Consider the following 19,094-nt stretch of genomic DNA (forward strand, 5'->3'; position numbering starts at 1 on the left):
ACAATGTCCCCATAACGTGATAAATAACCAGTTTTTTTCCCTTATGGGGACTGGTTTCCAGGTTATTTTATAAAAATCAGTGACTGCTATGAAAAAACTAAAAATGCAAAAACTCTTATATTTTGCTTGGTTACTTTCAGTGTCCTGTAACGGACACGCACCCCATCCAGACGGATAGAAATATGCATAGTCTGCTAAATATTTTTAAGCTTGCACTTAACTGAGGCAAAGTGATACATATATGACTGAACAAAACAGGAAAGGAACACTGAAACGCTGAGTGTGGCTTTGCGCTTACCGTAGCTGTCTCCTGTCGCAGCTGTTTTTTTTTTTTGTTTTATTTTGCAGCTTTTACCGTTCTTCAAAATTGTGGTCACAGTCATACTGAAAGTCTGATGATTTTTTTCCTCCTTTCTGGTCTCTGCAATTCTCTGATTTATTACCTACTCTAAGTCTTTTTTTGAATTTCATGAAGACCCACAGACACTATTTTTATTAAACAGTGAGAGGCTTCATGTGTTTCATTCATTTCATTTTGTGCACCGATTAAATTTATCAAGGATTCTAATGGTAATAATTTTTTCACATGGCATTTGTAGGGAAGGTGTTTTTTTCTGCTAGCCATCCAGGCCCCTCCCACCGAAACTGGCACCTTGGAAAACTGATAAATGGGTACAACTACCAAGCAATAAATCTGCCAACTACCAGATTTCTGCAGCCCAGCAACAAAACGAAACTGAATCATTTATTATTTATAATATTAGCTGTGAAGACACAGTTCAAGTGAAATGCATGCAAAGATATTTGAATAATTGATGAGTGTCATTAGACCCTTTTACTCTCATCATTACACTTAGATTGATATTGTCGTGGGGATTAAAGTGGGGCAGACTGCAGGCTGCATACTTTTTGGCTGAAAAGCTACCAGTCGTTAGAAGGTCTCCTCGCCCTGACGTTCATTACACTGCTGTGCCCCTGTGCCCTCCCTGGATGTGTGTGTGTGTGTGTGTGTCTGTGTATTTGTGTGTCTGTGTGTCTGTGTGTAGATTATGCTTATATTACATTGTGGGGACCAACTCTTTCCACAATGTAATATAAACCTATTATTAACCTTTTTTATATTGAGGGGAACATTTTTCAGGTCCCCACAAAGATTTGTGAATGCAGTGAGGAAAGTATAAATGCCCAAAGTCTTGTATTTAGTGTGGTTACTTATGGTTAAGGTTAGGGCTGGGTAGGAGTTCAGGTAGTCTTGTTGGGATTAGGGGTTTCCCCACAGAAATGAATCAAGAGTCCCCACAAACACATATTTACAAAGCTGTGTGTGTGTGTGTGTATGTGTGTGTGTGTGTGTGTGTGTGTGAGCGGATATACCTATCCTTATGGGGACACAATGTCCTCATAACGTGATAAATGTTTTTTTTTCCCTTATGGGGACCGGTTTCCTGGTTCCCATAAGGGAAAACTATTTTATAAAAATCTGTGACTGCTATGAAAAAGCTAAAAATGCAAAAACTGTTGCTTGGTTACTTGGTTATGGTTAGGGCAGGGTGGGGGTTAAGGTTCTCATAGTTAGCGTTAGCATTAGCAAATTGTCCCCAAAGTGTAGTAAAACCTGAAATTCCCCTACTTTTTGGGGCATCTTTTGAGGTCCCCATTTGGATAACCTCAATCAAAAAAGTAAAAATGCCAGAAGTCTTTTATTTTGGTTGGTTACTCATGGTTAAGGTTAGGGATGGGTAGGGGTTAAGGGTATCGTGATTGGGATTAGGGTTTTTCCCATAAAAATGAATGGACGGTCCCCATTTAGATAGGAAGATCAACTTAGATATGAAAACAAACGTGTGTATTGGTGTCAGGTTTGCCGGTGGTGAAAGCGGGCGCTCGAGCTGGTAGGCGTACAGAAACAGGCAAGCAGGCAGAATACGGGGTAAAAGGGGATTTAATCAAGGGATCGGGGAAACGCAGAGCAGGACACATCTACTGACGCTCACAAACATCAATGACGGACAAGGAACGAAGGCAAAACATGGACTGAAGTAGACAGGACTGGGCGAAAATAATCGGACACAGCTGGGTACGATCGGGGAAGCACACGTGGATAATCAGGGGGTGTGGCACACACGAGGATCGTACGAGCTGGGCGTGGCACACACGAGGATTGTACGAGCTGGGCGTGGCACACACGAGGATCGTACGAGCTGGGCATGGCACACACGAGGATCGTACGAGCTGGGCGTGGCACACACGAGGATCGTACGAGCTGGGCGTGACAGTTGGTTTGTGTGGAGAGTAAGTAATTGGAAATGCAGGAACTTTGCTCCCCGCCAGCTGCACAGGAGTAGCTCCAGTGCAATGTGTGTGAAGACACACACTCATACACACACAATTAGGTTGCTAGACAACTTCATCGAGCAATGAGACACATGATGAGGTCGGTGGGGCAATTTTAAAATTTGCCCTGTCCGAGGGCCCGTCCCTAACCCAGCCTGCCCCTCAGTGCACTAGAAATTTAGTAGCAGTCGACCGCAGCTGTGCCCCCAGCTCTCAGCTCACTGATAAAAGGAGAGCATTATTATTATTCCCTTGCCCCCCCCCCCCCCCCCAGGTGTCCGAGAACAGGCCAGACCACGCACTTGGGGTGTTTTTAATAATGCAAGCTTCAAACACATTCCTCCCTGTTTTCTCACTGTGGGATATACATGAAAAATCTTTTCCAAAGCATCTTTAAACTTTTTGGTGAAGTTGCTTCCAAGAAGCAGCTTCAGTCCAGTTGGTACTGTATTAGAGTATACAATGGGGCATCGGCGTGGCGTATGTGTGGCTGTGGTCTAGTCTGAGACTGTCCCACGGTCAGGGCATGTCGTGGTCAGGAGACACTGGTTACATGATCCTTCTGTTTGGGATGTTTTCTCCAAAACAGCAGACCTGAGTTTTCCATTCTAGAAAATGCCATTTTCTGTGCGTGCTGCTTGATGAGCCTTATCTATGTACCAACAGGGGCTTCTCTCCATTGCAACCCTACTTGGAGGGGCTACCTCTCCTACCTGGAGAGGTGCTGCACCAGCCTGTGTCCATGTACATACCAGGGGTACTGGGGGATGTTATGGGAGGCCTTTGTCGTATCGTTCTGTCCTGATCCCTGGAAACACCACACTGTCACAAAAAGGTCCAGGGCCTGTCGGATCTTTGGGGGCCAATGCCAGCAGATCCATGGCAGCCCCCTTGAAGAAGAGTGCAGAGGCATTTTTCCCAGAATCCCTCATTCTTTATTATCTTGTCTCTGTCATATCTCTATCAATAACGTTATTGGTTGCACATTCTGCCAGATCACATGGTCTTCATCTGCAACATTGGGCCTGACATCCTTGCTGGGGGTGGACCGTTCAGTGTACTCACCAAGCACACTCTTAGATCCGGCCATCTTTCCCAACGATATGGCTTCCAAGATGTTAATGATAAACGTCGTTTATTTACTCTGATGAAAGACTGGCAAAGGTTCTCTGCGGTCTAATCAGTTTTTAAGGATGATGATTTGTCCAAACGCCATTTCTCAGAATACGCTAATGATGCCTCAGAGGGATCTGAGTTTTCCTTCTGAGACTGTAATTCAGTTATAAATGAAAAGGCCTCTATTTTGGGCATTTTCTGGACACCGAAACGGGCTGCTGGTTTACATGCCTAATAGGCTGCTCATGGCCAACCAATTCCTGTAAAGGCCATGGGAATGAGAGGAAAGTGAGCCCAGCACTCGCTTTGGGTCCTGGAGTTTGCCACCGCACATTTGGGCGAGACAGAACAGTGTAATGGCTTCCCATGAGCACTGGGGATGCTCCGCGTGTGGCTATGCACTCCCTGTGACATCCGAGGACACCAGGCCATTTCAGAGGAACTGCTGTGAGGTCTGCCAGGACCACTGCTTATGTCTGGCTGCCTTCTTTTTTTTTCAGAACCAACCCGTGAACTTAAATAAACCCACAAAATCCTGTGAGGGTCTTGTTTGGTTTTTCTTTTTTGGATTTTTGAGGGTATGAGTCACCAAACTTAAAGTACAATTTATCGTAACGTCTTAGTCATCTATACCTGTGGAGACTAGAGACACGGAGAAAGTTGCTCATAAATGCTCTGGGTCATGAAACATAGGTTGGCAGTGCTGTGTCAGTGCTGTGTCAGTGCTGTCGCTTGGGCTTAAATCTTTCCCATGATTTATGCATAACATTATATTTCCTCTGTAGAAAATCTGGCAATAAACAAATGATTTTTTTGGGCTGGAATTCCCCACAATCTTCACAAAAGAAAAGAGGAAAAACAGACTTATTTTGGGCTGTGGAAATTTCCAAAAAAGCCAAGCATGATTGTGTCCATGCTGAAGGTGTATTTAATTCTCTAATAACAGCTACAATGTCGATGGTTCCTCCCAAATGTTTTCATAAGGGCTGGGAGCTTTGTGATTAGACCAGCTGGATCACTACGGAAGCCATCCCTAGAGACAGAAAGTCATGGAACACGGAAAGTCATGGCCTTGTTGCCTGTGATTGTTGTAGTCGGTCAAACTGGGGCAGCGTGATTAGCGGAAGGCAAACACTCAGAAGGCTGGGGGGCGGATTTTGTCAGCCCAGATCATTACGACCTGTCTGCAAGTATTAGGCAGCTTTCCTGCGCTAATGTAAACAGGGGGGGCATCAGTGTGATGTCAGGCATGCAGGCAAGGAGCTTAGATGGCCTATGAGGCCTGGGCCAGGACAGGACGTGGGCCCCACTGAGATCATACCCGGGGGAAGCTGGGCTGCATGGGGAAGGCAGCACTGCATCCTGGGAAATCCAGCACATGATAAGATGTGAGGTAACTTAAAGCAGGTAAGTGAGCTGGAAGAGGTGTTTGTGTGGCCAACAGGTCAGCCCATCCTGTGGTCTGTGTGGTTCCCAATGTCCCAGTGCAGTAATGGGGAAATGGTGTAGAAAGGGTGCCGTCCTTCAAATAAGATCTGCTTCATTCAGTTTGTCGTTCCTCTCGCCATGAGACTCACAGCGGCTCTGGGTAAATACTGTCTGGACTGCCTTTTATTGTCTCTTCCTTTATCAGACTTCCGTTACCACACACTGTTCACTTGCCCCTGAAGAAGCTCACTTCAGTAACTATGGTAACAGCCAAGCCCTGTGATTGATGGACAGCTGGGTGCCCTGTTGTTGGTCTGTCCCTAGGGGTGTAAATGCGCTCCTCTCCCTCCCTGCCCCCCCAGTACACCCCCTATCCATCTGCCTGGCTGCTCTCCCCAGACAAATAGAGTATGAAGAACTGAAGGAGGAACGGAGTGGAGGGGGCAGCAGAGGCCAAGACCAGCATGTCATTTGGGATTTGCATGCAACTGTCGTTAACGTCAGAGCGGTCCCAGCTGGCTGTCAGGAAAAAGGCAGCCATTCCCATGCTTATTTTTTAAAGGGGCAGGCCTCTGAGGTGGGTGACACATGACATCAGGGGGAGACACCCCGCCGTTTTCCCGTGACCTCAGAGCAGCCGATGGAAGATGCATCCTGCTGGGGTTTCTACCTTTCTCATTCTTGCAGAGGCGTTAAATGAGCAGCTTAAACACACTTCTGCAGTCACTGGGTGTACTGAGATTGCCTCATGCATTGTATTTAGGTCTGTGAAGCCATATAGAGGAAGAACAGAGTAAATATTGTGTTAATCTCTACAGTAACTGGACAGTATCATGGCTTCAGTAACATTTCCTTGTTATTAGATTATTATTCATCATTATTCATGTTCAAGTGTTCGAACTCTTTGCCTGTAAGAGCTCCCATGTCTCCAGGATGGCCTTGGATTTCATGCCGAAGACGTTCAGATTACATTTGCAGTTCTATGGAACAATAGTCTCCTCCTTTTCAGGCTTAAGGGTGTGTAACAGGGCCATGGACTCTGTGATGGGGTGATGGAATCGTTGATGAGGTGATGGATTATAAAGCAGGATATGGATTTTTTGACAGAATGATGGACTCTGTGATAGGGCGATCCAGAGCTGTCAGAGCTATTCCTTGACACACCCACAGATGTCAGCTCCACCTCCCACAGCAAATAAAGGGCCGGTAATGTGTCACGTTTATTGGTGTCTGGAGGTTCCTGAGGGCTTGACGTGGGGGGGGGGGAGGTGCGTGTTTTGAGAAGGCTGCACTCTGCATCTCATTATAGCCACTCAGTACTGAATTATGGACGAGCTGAAAATCTTTGAATTATTCATAGGGCAGGAGAGGTGTCCATTCACATTTCTGAGCGTGTGTTTTTCACCTTAATGAGTAAACCTTCCTGCAGTACATTGTGTCAGGATGGTCCGTTCTGTGCCAGCTTCTGTGCTTGTTTGTATGCTGCTGCCAGTGCAATAAGGACAGAGCAAGCAGTTCAGCTCCAGAAAACACGCCCTTTTTCAATCACCGCTTCACCACACATTTACTTCCCATGATTCTCAGGGCGTCACTTCCTGCACACCGAACTTTTGAAGTGGAATTCTCGGTATTAAGAAGCATCCCCCCCGAGTTGTCTTTCTGCTCACCCTGCATTTGTGACCCTTTCTATGCACATGCCTCTCTCCCTCTCTGTCTCACTCTCTATCTGTCTGTCCATCGATCTATCATTGCATTCTTTGGCACTGATCTCTCATCTCTGTTCTTTTCTTTTCTGACCCATGGCCTACACACACACACACAGAAAAATGTGCATATTCTTCTGCAACGATACACACAGGCACATGCCTTTCCGCCTCAAAGGGCACATTTTCACAGGATACCGTCCATAAGGATGTTTACCGGATGGTCCGACCAGGACCCCCCCAGGAGAATGACGCACGCTGCTACGTCGTCACAGCAACCTAAATATTTACACGGACAAACACAGCCGAACATGTGTTTATTTACATACATTTCTGGTGTGGGCATCGGGGCTGGGAGAAGATGAAGGTTAGCAGTGATAGGCAGTTAAAAGGGTGGGGGCAGATGGTGTATTAAAGGGGAAATGAGGCATTGCGGAACTGGCTTTTTGCTAGAAAATTCCCAGGAAAAGCAGGGTCCGGTTCCGCATGTACCGTTAGGGGGCCCATCTGCTGCTACAGGTCCCGGGGTGAAATTAATGGGTTGTGTCATTGTTCTGCGTTGGCCTGTTTGGACATGTCAGCAGCCCAGCCCCCATGCCTCATCACTTGGGTTTCTTGCGCCACATCTACATGCATACCGTCCATCTCCCCTCTGGTTTGCCCATTCCCTATCCTGCCATGACGTCCCCCTCTCCAGGGGTGTTTGGTGAATCATCAAGTTCGGGAAGGGCCAGCAAACTGGAGTCCGCCTCACTTGGTCAGGTTCCGGGGGAACCTTGTCTGGAAATCAGCATTTAATCCTTTTCTAATGGGCCACCATCTAAATACCGTGGCATGTAGTGAAAATGAGCGGCTCCTGCCCTCAGCAGCTCAACATGCCACCCAAAGCTTCACCCTTAGTACTAGGGTTTCCACCTGTCCAGGATTTTCTAAGACCACCATTTCGGTCCAGGAAAAAATGAATTGGATTCAAGGACACGGAATATCCCTATCAAACAGACCTAAACAAACTTTTGGAATGGTGCCGCTATGAGCAATATTTTTAGTCAAAGACTGGGTGTCCAGGATTTTACCGGAGGTGACAAATGGTAAATGGTAAATGGACTGCATTTATATAGCACTTTTCTACTCCTACGAGTGCAAGGCGCCAACCTGCTCACCGGGAGCAATTTGGGTTTCAGCGTCTTGCTCAAGGACACTTTGACAGGGTCAGGACAACCCTGACAACTAAGTAGGGGGACAACCCTACTTAGTACCCATAAGTCTTTGCTCTTGGCCCCCACAATGAAAACCCAGTTTAATTTAAATCACCAATTATCGAATTAAGACAAGAATTCCACACACTTCAACTGACAGTGCGCTGAGGGCACGTTCCTTGGTACTGGGCTGCGTTAGCTGGTAGCAGGCTTGCTAACCCGGCTGTCCTTCTGCACACGACCCTGTTCGCTGTCACAGAATGGTCTTTGGTTGTCTTTGCAGGAATTTCTGCTCGATTTATTTTGGTTCCCTGCTGCACTGAGCTCTGGGGGTCAGGGCCCAAGTTATCATTCACTCATGTTAGCGAGTGGATTCATAAGAAAGAAGCAGCTCTCAGTTCAGGCAAAGGTGGGCAGGAGTACAAGAGGAAGCGTGGGGAGCAGGACAGGGATATAGGAGAAAGTGTGGTCAGTCTGACACCAGGAGGACACTTCAGATGATTTTCCAGGAATGTGATGGATTAGATAGATAGATAGATAGATAGATAGATAGATAGATAGATAGATAGATAGATAGATAGATAGATAGATAGATAGATAGATAGATAGATAGATAGATAACATCAAGCCTTAAGAGTTGAGGGACCTCAGCACAGGGACGGATTACGGACCGGGCCAGCGGGGCCGCTGTCCAGGGGCCCTTGGGGTGCAGGGGGCCCGTGGGGCCCCTAGCCCAAAACAATTTGCAACGCTTATCAACAATGTATTTTCCTTTGTCTATTTTAGAGGGCCTACATTCTTTGATCCTCTGCCTACAAGGGCCCCTGACCCTATAGGGAGGGCGTTTGGCTACCAAGGGCCCTTGAATTGTGGTGGTTGTGGTGGTGGTGCTGATGGTGGTGGGGGGGGGGGTCTCGTGAACATTTTGCGCAGGGGCCCACACAACCCATAATCCGTCCCTGCCTCAGCAGACCTGGAGCCATGTGCAGGTGAACCAGGATGTAGGAGATTCTGCCTCAACCCACCATCATACTGAAATGAACCAGTGATCCACCTCCATCACATCCATCGCTCCTCCTCCACCAACCATCCTAAAGAAAATCAGGGGTAACTCTGGAGTCCTATGAGATGTCCTCCACCAGTGGGCCCACAGAAGACCTCACACAGCAAGGTGGACCAGTCATGTGTCAGGCGTGCCATGTGGACATCAGCATACAGGACGGATGAGCACATATACAGGCACCATCTACGGTTGCCATAACATATGTGTAATCATCTTATATACGTTACGCCATTATGCTGGCATCATGTTTCAAATGTGAGTGAACGTGTCATAACACGCGTTAAGAAAAACAATGTATACATTGTGAAAGCATAGAATAGGTTGATTATATAGGACTTTGTGGTGCCTGGGATGGCTTCCCCTTCCACAGAAGGGGCACAATGGTCTCCAGGCAGTGCTAGGTTTCACTCCCAGCATCAAACATACATACACTGTGCCTCAATCCAAAGACTGTATGAAATAAAGCCTCACATTTGATTATGTCGCCTGGAAGTATTTGGTTTCGGCTTGTGTCTGTTTAATTTCATCAGCTGCTCTTAGATGTTGAGCCTGAGCAGTTTATCAGTAATGGAGAGGATTACTTTCCTCCTCACTAAGTAACCGACGATGTATTTAGTTACCATCTTATCTTACTATGTCATTGTTGTTGAAGATGGTGTTGGATAGGTAATTGGCTCACTGGTGATTGTGTGTTGGGGAGGGGAGGGGGTGTTTCGAGGAGTTTGGGATGGGTTTCACGAGGATTGAGTTTCTCTGAAAAGCAGTGCTGCACTCAGGACGAATGACCCTAACGATGTAAACAGACATGCTGGCTGAGGGGCACGTCATGTGGGCAGGACAGGATGGAGAATGTGGGGAGGCCCCTGTCACGTGATGAGGGTGAAGCGAGAGGCACAGTATTTCCTGGTGTGAGTGCTGAAATCACCACAAATGTACCATGCTGAAATCTCGAGATGGAGCCTATTCTAGCTCCTCTGGACATCTAGGGTACAGATGAATATGTCCAGGAATACATAAGTTGTTTCTTTAGATTAAAGAGATGTGTGACCAAACAAAAGTAGATACCCTCAAGCTGGGCTTGTATGAAGTGTTCCTTAACCAACATGAACTTGATCCTCCCGCTTCCCAGAGCTCCCCACTGACACTTCTGGCTGCATTCTCCTCTTCTAGCATTTTGTAGTAGAGATCGTAGCCCGCAAAACCTCACCACAGGAACCAGGAAAGTGAATCATGTCCTGCTTCACTGAGCCTGGCTGCGCCCACACTAAGCGAGGTCAGTGCTCTGGACATTATGCTCTTGTTTGGCTGAGAGCGCTTCACGGGCCAGTCCGGGAGAGGTCTGAACTCATGAAAAACTGATGCTGAACAACTCCATTTGGCACACGGAGAGGCTTGGTCACATGGTCTTAGAGCCGTAAACTTGTCTGCTTGCGTGCATTTTATTCTGTTCCTTTCAGTTTCTTAGTCAGACACCAGTACACTTGCTTTTGAAATGCACGATCTTTCCACCACCCATGCCATACACAAGGCACTGGAATTTGATGAATTCTCCTTGTCACTGTAACCAATTGTCAGACTCGTAGATGCCCGCAGTAATGAAGTCCATTTGGCTCTCATGAGTCTAAACCTGCCAAATATAAATGGAGCCAGCTGGGTTTTGGAGACGTAAGTTCTCTACAGTATGTGTCTATCTAGTTCCCTGGCAGGTTTTTAGTTCTATCTTCATACTGTCTGCAGTTTAAACATTGCCCTTTAACATTCCCCTTTTTATCTCATAATTCTGCTCTCCCATGACACAGGAGTGGAAGACATGGGCCAGATGAGTTACTGAGTGTTCCATCCCTAGGGGGAACTGATGTTATTTTATCTGAATGGTGCTGATCGAGTTATTTTGGTTACACTTATTGGTTACACTTTACTTGAGGACATGAATAATGTAGTAGTATGTGCTTACTTGATGCATTAATTAATCAGTAATTAAGTGTTAGTTATGTACTGATCCAATGTCTGTTCATCCTTAATCAATCATGACAGTTCATGTTTTCCATTCAGGCACTATATTAGTTAAAAGATAACTAACTAGTTTATAATGGTAAGACCACATGAGGAGGCAAAAATTACTTAAAATAACTCATTTACTATTCAAGAACTAATCATGAACTAATATAGATTTCCCCATGAAATACATGAACTGTCAAGACTGATTAATGATGAATGTATATGGGATCAGTACTTAATTAGTTACTGGTTAATTAATGCAAGTAAGCATTATTCATGTCCTCTCAAGCAAAGTGCTACCCAATTCAATTTTTTAAGGAATTAAAATTTTTTCATTTTAAGGAATCCCTACTAATGTTGAAACCAAACATTGGGTAAACTGAATTAACTCCTTTAATTGGATGTTCATATATGTTAATGAAATTAGGTTTAATTTAGCATTCGGGGGAAGTTCAGTATTTAAATTAAACTTTTTTTTTTCTTTGTGGTGGGATGTTTTTTTTCCTTATTCAGACGCATTTGTTCATAGTGTCAGATTTTTATGCCTAGAGCTGTCATAACAGAGGTATACAGTTAGTATTTGAAAAGCATATCAAGTTATATATGTAAAGTTCTTTAAACTTCCGTTTATTACACTGTGGGGAAAAGACAGAAATAAAGACGATCTCGTTTTGGATCAACATGAAGTATTTCTACTGCAAAAATGTTTTAAAGTTTATATCATGAAAAGGAAGCGCATACATGAAATGTGTAAAATAAATACTGAAAGAAGGTGGCGTGATTCCCAGGCTGTTAATTACTTTTGGAAGCGAAAGGTTAGTCTCTGCTCACTAAAACTGCCATATGTGTGTTTTATTCTTCCTTTCAGAGACCAAACGAGCTGGAAAAAACATTAGCTGTGGCTTTTTCTACTTCAGAAGGATGATTTCTGTATGCTCGGTGTGATTTTATTAGAGAAGATGTGCTCTTTTTTGAGATTGCCAGGGTTAGGGTTAGCCCATATTTTTCCAAAACAATCACCTCAAACAACCTACAACATGTGTGTGAGCTCATACAAATGTAAAAAGTATTTACAGTATGAGTTCTACTTAAAAGAATTTTGATGGATGTCAATGAACAGCCCCCTTGCCCCCCAAGTAATTGGTGTAGGGGCGTTCCAGCAGGTTGTGGTGTGAAGGAGGTGACAAGAGGCCTCCAGCCAGCTGGGACACAGGTCACGGATCCCGTGTCCCATGTAAGCAGCTGAAGGACACCCCCCCCCAGTCCTCTGTTACTGTTACAGTCTCTGGAGCCTTCCCCTGGACGTAGTTTACTTTGTGTGTTTGATCCTGGCCCCCCAGCCAGCAATATGCAGGCAATGTTGGCTCAGAAACAGGACAACAGTTGAAACGTCACCCTGCTTGTGTGTTTCCTCTGTTTGTCCTCCACAAACACGTGTTAATTTTAGAGTAACTTTCACATTAAGCCCAACTAAAGATGGGAGCTTGAGGCACTGGATGCCTAGACATTGCACTGCTGGCCTCCTTGGACTTATTTAGCACCCTTATTCTGAAAGTCTCTCCAAAGTTGGGGGACCTGCTAGACTGGCCTAGTAGGGCTGTGTGGTTTGTTCCAGACCAGGGCGGTTGTGGGGTCACACACACTGCAGGGTCTCCTTCCCAGCCTGTAGAACGGAGGGTTTTTGTCTCGTAGAATCATCTCGTTGGGCTTCCTTTTTCACTCCCACTGTTGGTCACCATGGGAAATGTAACAGGGCTCCATGTTGGAATGTGAAATAATTCCATTCCCTATAAATCATAAAGATAAATTATATGCAGAGGGCAGCCAGCTAGCTATTGCTGGATTGGTGTAGTAAGAAAGGGGCTTGGGTCAGTTATCCCAGGAAAATGTGATTGGAAGGTAGTGACATCAGCGAATGAGAGAGGACCTTGTTCCTCTGTAGGAAGGATAAGGAGACCAGCAGAGGACACCCGTCAGGCGGTATGGGAGGTTCTGTCCATCACACATCCACTCTGCTGTCAATTTATATTTGAGTTCCACTGGGTTCTGAGCCATCACTCTTCTGAGACTCGCGAGCGGGTGAGGGATCACCTCCTCCAGCATGTCACTTCACGTATACGTGCTCTGCAGGGCATTCAGAGGTGCGCGCTGTGCCTCACCCCAACATCACTTTGTGATCTCGTTGGCCTGCTTAATTAACAAGGGTGTTCCAGGTTCCTCCCCGAGGTAGCGTGTCTGGCAGGCTACATTATGAGCCTCATGTCTGCGTTGGCTGGACCCTGCAGCCAAACGGTGCTGCCGGCCCAAAATGAGTGGCTCAGCCTTTGTAAAGCTGTGAACAATAAAGCTCTTCTCATGATCCATTTCATTAAAAAAAAAAAAAAAGAAATTACATTGATTATAGTCGTAAATCTAAGTAATGGTGAAAATGAAAATGATATGAGCAAAATAATGGACAAGAATAAAAGCTAAATAAAATTACCCAACTAAATTTTTGTACTCATGACACACACACATATGTATATATATATATATATATATATATATATATATATATATATATATATATATATACACACAGTACAGTATAAGGTAACTGCAAATCAGTAAAAAAGACATTAAAACTCAGTATATCAGTGTAATGTAGAATATATCTGCCTATATTAGTTACATTTATCCAGCTTGGCCTTATTATTTATTATTTTAATACACACTGGATCGTAGACAGATGACCAATTAAATTGCAGTGAGCAATCGTATGCTCCAGTGGGCTGCCGTCTTTAACTTTAGGTCATGGGCAGTCACAGGGAGTCCTGATATGCTGGTGGCCATAGATGCTGTCTTGGGGCTGCTTTTTGTCTCAGACACAGCACAATGTCACCTTAAGTGTGCATCCTTGTGCAGTTTGCTGTGTTCCACCAGGGTCAGTGCATGTGCACACTGGCACTTTACCCAATCTGCATAAAAAAAGGAGGAGCGACCTGTGCAGCTGATCATGAGGCTGCTGGAAAGGAGTATTTTTACATCTCCTCCTGTTCCAACCGTTGACAGATCTGAGGTCCTGGAACTTAAAAAAGTCAATAGACGTGATTCTGAATGGATGTTCGGAGGGATCAGGTGACGTGTGACATATGTCATGTGGGGGGTTCACACTCCCAGCAGAAAGAATGACTTGAACATCAGGTGCACAGCTGGATCCCCACAGAACAGTAGATAGAAAGACAGGCAGCTGGGAAGCGGCATGTTTGGACATGACTGGCAGCTCTGTGTGTTTTACAGAGCTGTATAAGGCCCCCCAGTACACCACCTCCATGAGCTCCTAAAAGCTGACAGCCTGAGCCTTATTTTTAAATGTATTTATCTGCTGTGTCTCCCTGGAAGATGTACGGACCGCGCCTCACATCCTCCCTCTTATCCATTTTTTCTGGCTTTCACAATTCTTATTTATTTTCCTGATAACAGCACTTCACTGTACGAAAAACACCTACCTTTGGAAGATTTAGGAACTTCACGAACCAACCCAAACACTCCTTCAAAGACTCTATAATAATTAAACCATTTCCTAAGACATCTATCCCTAAACAGTGAGTTACAATCAAGCATGGCCCAGTGGGTGAGGCTACTATGCTGTCAATATTCCCCTGGTTACACAAGTAAAACAGCCCGTCGGTGAGTGACGTTATGCAGAGTGTTGTTTTGAAGTTTCATCCCCCTGACATCATCTATACCAGTGAAACATATGTTTTACACCCGATTTAGGGCAAATCATTCCAGGCTAAATTTAAATTGGAGGAAAATGTTCCTGCCATGTGTCTTTTTAAGTGATTTGTTTAATAACTAAGAAGAGATTTGGGACAGTGGACACTGTGTAATCAGTTTAACTCCACTACAAGCCGGCTGCATTTCAATGAAGGCAGAATGTGGATTGGACATCTCATTAGAGTAGCTTGTTGGTTGTTAATTAATTATGCATTTACATTTTGAAACGTAGAGTACTAAGCCTGCATGATCCACACAGGGAAATCATTTGGATTAGCATGATCGGCCAGGGGGTGGTGCTGTCACGTCACACCGCCAGGGTTGGGGTTGTGACTCCTGCCTCTGCCCTGTGTGTTTCCTTGTTCTCCCTGTACAATGCAGGTTTCCCCTGGTAACGCTGGTTTTCTGTGGTTGGTTTGGCCCTTTGGGGGGTGCCGCAGGGGGCCTGTCTATGTAGGGACATCGTGTATGGTATAAATATATGCCGACACTGTGGATCGGCACAGGTAGCGAGCTGTACCCCTGCTAGCAAATCACTTCCCTCTGGTTCCTGCTGGAAAACCCCGGCTCATCGTAAAAACACTTTCGATGGGATAAAATGAGTATAGAATGACACAGAGATCACAGCAGCTGCACTGCGAGTGAGTGAAACCCAGAGCGAGTGGCCCGGACATGCCCAAGCACTCGCGACAGCATTTATTCTAAAGGCTATGTGGGTTCACCATCGCGCCCTAAAAAAACAATGGTCCTTTTATCTCAAGACTTTCGGTCCTTCGGGAAGGTAACAAGTTCACAGATTTTCATACTTGGGTGATGACGAAGCCCTTGCGCTGCTGTCCTATCAGCTGGTAATCTACACTTCTTCTCGGGGGGGGGAGGGTGAGGGGTTGAGATAATAAAGCCTCTTTGTCCTCTCGGGCCCCGTTCACAAGGCAGACAAACCAGGCCTCGGATCCTATGCAGACGTGGGCGGCTTTGTTAGCGGGACACGGGATCTGTGCCACGGGAAGAGGCCCATACCGGAAATTTTGCGTGTTGACCAACATCGGGGAGAAAAGCATAACAAAAGAAAGCTGAGTAGACAATGGGGCAAATCAGAGACAATAGGCAGCTCGCCCGCGTGGAGGAATCTCAGGTGTGTTTGGGGGCTGTTTTTAAGACTGGGGGGATGTTCTGCTGTCTCTATTAAGGCTGATAATGCTGACTGGGCCAGGCTATCTCACATGGGCCACTGGGGGGTACAACAGCATTGCCTCAGAAGTGAATACAGTAAACTGCTAAAGCAGCCACGTGATCAGTAAAGCTGTATGATTAACAGAATATCACTGACCAAGCGTGGCAGTTCTCTCTGTGGGTTGGAGACTGTGAGTGACAAGGCATTTATGTGTAAAGGTGGAGCTTTTGCTTGTAGGAGAAACACTTTTGGAAAATGTTCATAAAGTTCCAGATCGACCAAAGATCACCCTGCGTGTGCCTGTTGTTGGTTTCAGTATGAGCATTTGCCTTGTAACTGGATAACTTTCCAATTTATAAGTTAAATTAAATAAAATATACAAAATATTTGTTTAGCCTTCAGCTAATCACCAGGGTTCTGCTTAGTGCATGAAGATGGGCTGATTTTCCATGTTATTCAAGAACAGCGCCCCCCAGAGGCCTTCTAAGGGTAAGCAAGGGTTATCCATGTTCAGCACCTGTCAATCTACCTAGAGTCTCTCTGATTCTGTGCAAATGTGCACCCCCTCTCCTTTTGTGAGGTAAACACAAGCTGTCCCCGTGATACCTGCTGTGCTAAACTAATGTGCAAAACCCTGCAATGGAAAGCTGTGGATTAATGCTCCTTCATACATGACCATTGAGAGCCTTGCTTCTGTTTGACTCCTAGTGGTCAGTCTTCTTAGGGGAAGGCTTTGGTCCTTCCTCAGGAAGACAGAAAGTCTCTACACATGAGAGCAGGCATTCGCCCTTGACGCCGCGCTTAATGACTGGTGTTAAACGCCAAACTAACTGGATACATGTGTATGATACACTGGACATAAAAGGATTTTATTGAAACCTCTTGAAATATATCTGTGCGGGTTACCCGAATGTCTCCTGTGGTTGATGCCTGTGGTGATGGAGTAACTCGGCTACAGCTATAGTCTTAGCACATGCATTAGAGCCCTGAGAGCAGCCAGCATGCCGTCCTCTACGCCTCTGTTTCAGGCAAGACCTTGTGGGGGTAAGCTTCCTGGCTCAGTTAGGTGTTTCACAGGATGCAGTCAGCATGAGTTTGCTGGGATGACCTTGTTGGGTCAGCAGAACCCCCTGTAGGAATCCATTATGCACTGTCAGAGAGTCAGGCCACCATAGCAGGCATCATAGAGTCAGAACAACTCGTCAGGCACTCCGGGGGTGGGGACGGTCTCAACAAATGATCTAAAGATTCCTGTAGCCTTTGGTGATACATTTACTTGCCTGGCTTGCCCACACTCTGCACAGCTCGGAAAACTGCACCAGGCTTCACACACTTTACCACTGTTCTCTGTCCCACGGGTATCTAAAGCTTGACCAACTCTGTCCCTGGATATGGGATGGTACGCTTCGTTTCAAACTTTGTGCCAGCCACTGGTTTCTTTTTTTGAGATTTATTTTAGAGATCCTCATTAAGGAACACGTAGAACATTATGGATTTCCAAGCAGCATGTAACACACTCTCAGTGCTGCTGTGGTATTCCACTGGGGTGATGTGATTATTACAGCTTTGAGGCTTGAGTACATCTGCCAGTTTGCACTGTTTATGCCAAGAGCATAGTGACCACTCAATTGGGCTGATTCCTCTCAAGCTACTGCCATTTGTGGAAAAGGCAATAATCTATTAAATCAATGTGAACCAAGGTTTTAATATGGAGTGAGGCTCCATCTGCTGGCCAACAGGAGAATTTCTGACACTTGCTGATTTTTTTTTTCAGGGGCTACATACATCCATCAGGAAATGTGAAATGATAAAGAAATAAAGAAAACAGAAGTAGAAAACCAGAAATGTGCAAAATGTGAAAAATGTACATAGTGTCAATACTAATAGCCTGATCCCTGTTTTGCTGTATGGCTGCAAGACATGGATGCTATCTACTGATCTGAGACGAAGACTGGACTCCTTTGACACTGAGTCTCCTCAGAGAGTCCTTGGATACCGCTGGTTTGACTTTGAGTCAAACGGTTGGTTACTCAGTGAGTCCCCATTCATTCATCCATCAATTTTCCAAACCGCTTGTCCTACTGGGTCGCGGGTGGTCCGGAGCCTATCCCGGAAGCAATGGGCACGAGGCAGGGAACAACCCAGGATGGGGGGCCAGCCCATCGCAGGGCACACTCACACACCAGTCACTCACACATGCACTCCTACGGGTAATTTAGCAAGTCCAATTAGCCTCAGTATGTTTTTGGACTGTGGGGGGAAACCGGAGTACCCAGAGGAAACCCCAGGACGACATGGGGAGAACCTGCAAACTCCACACACATGTAACCCAGGCGGAGACTCAAACCCAGGTCCCAGAGGTGTGAGGCAACAGTGCTAACCACTGCACCACCATGCCGCCCCTCAGTGAGTCCCAAGTGAGGTATATTACCAGCATTGTGAAGGAGTGTCAGCTACAGCACTGTGACCATGTGGCGCGATTCCCTGAGGGTGATCCAGCTTGTAACCTCATTGCTGAGGACCTGAGTGACTGGACCAGGGCAAGAGGATGCCCATGTAACAACTGGTTGCGGCAGACAGATGGCCCTTTCTGGAGGATGGGACTGGACCACATGTTTGCTTGGGGGGGTCGCCAACCGGGATCCCAAGGATGTGTGGTGGGTGCAGCAATGCACTGCACCAGTGCGTGCTCCCCAACCTGACCTGATCTCAATCCCAACCCAAAAAAACCTGTTTGCTCCCGACCAGGCACATAGCCAGGTAGTAAAATAACAATCCGTACCCCCCCTCAAAATTCATTTATGGTTACAGGTCTGGTCCAGTTGTGGTCAGGTTTGTCCACGTTAATCATTGGCTCTCCTTCTCTGACTCTTTCTGTGTCTTGTTGTGGTTTCATTGTGAAAATCTAAGGGCATCATGATGCCTGCAGTACCTGAAAAAGGAAGTTTCAGGTTTTACCACAATTTGGGGACATTATGGTCTCACACACACACACACACACACACACACACACGTTAATAGTCATATAGTGGGGACTCTCCATTCATTTCTACCCTAATCCCAACAATGACAACCTTAACCATAAGTAACCAAACGAAACACAACTCTTTGGCATTTTTTGTTTTTTGATTGCAGTCACAGATGTTTAGAAATGTTAGCTTCCCCTCGTGGGATGCAAAAGAATGGCCCCTAAAACATCAAAATAACAAGATTTTATCACATTGTAGGGACGTTTGGTCCCCCACAATGTAACATATACATAACCCCCCCCACACACACACACACACAGACACATACACACAGAGAGCGGCCCCGGTTTCTCT

The 19,094-nt window shown here is 45.8% G+C and overlaps 1 protein-coding gene across 2 annotated transcripts in view; it reads right to left on the reverse strand.

Moving 5' to 3' along the window:
- The window catches only part of LOC125723039 (signal transducer and activator of transcription 4-like), a 340,474-nt gene that overhangs the window by 221,625 nt on the left and 99,755 nt on the right, over positions 1 to 19,094 (reverse strand). The gene's annotated exons all lie outside the window — the stretch shown is intronic.

Source organism: Brienomyrus brachyistius, chromosome 1 (assembly GCF_023856365.1).
Source record: "Brienomyrus brachyistius isolate T26 chromosome 1, BBRACH_0.4, whole genome shotgun sequence".
Lineage (NCBI taxonomy): Eukaryota > Metazoa > Chordata > Actinopteri > Osteoglossiformes > Mormyridae > Brienomyrus > Brienomyrus brachyistius.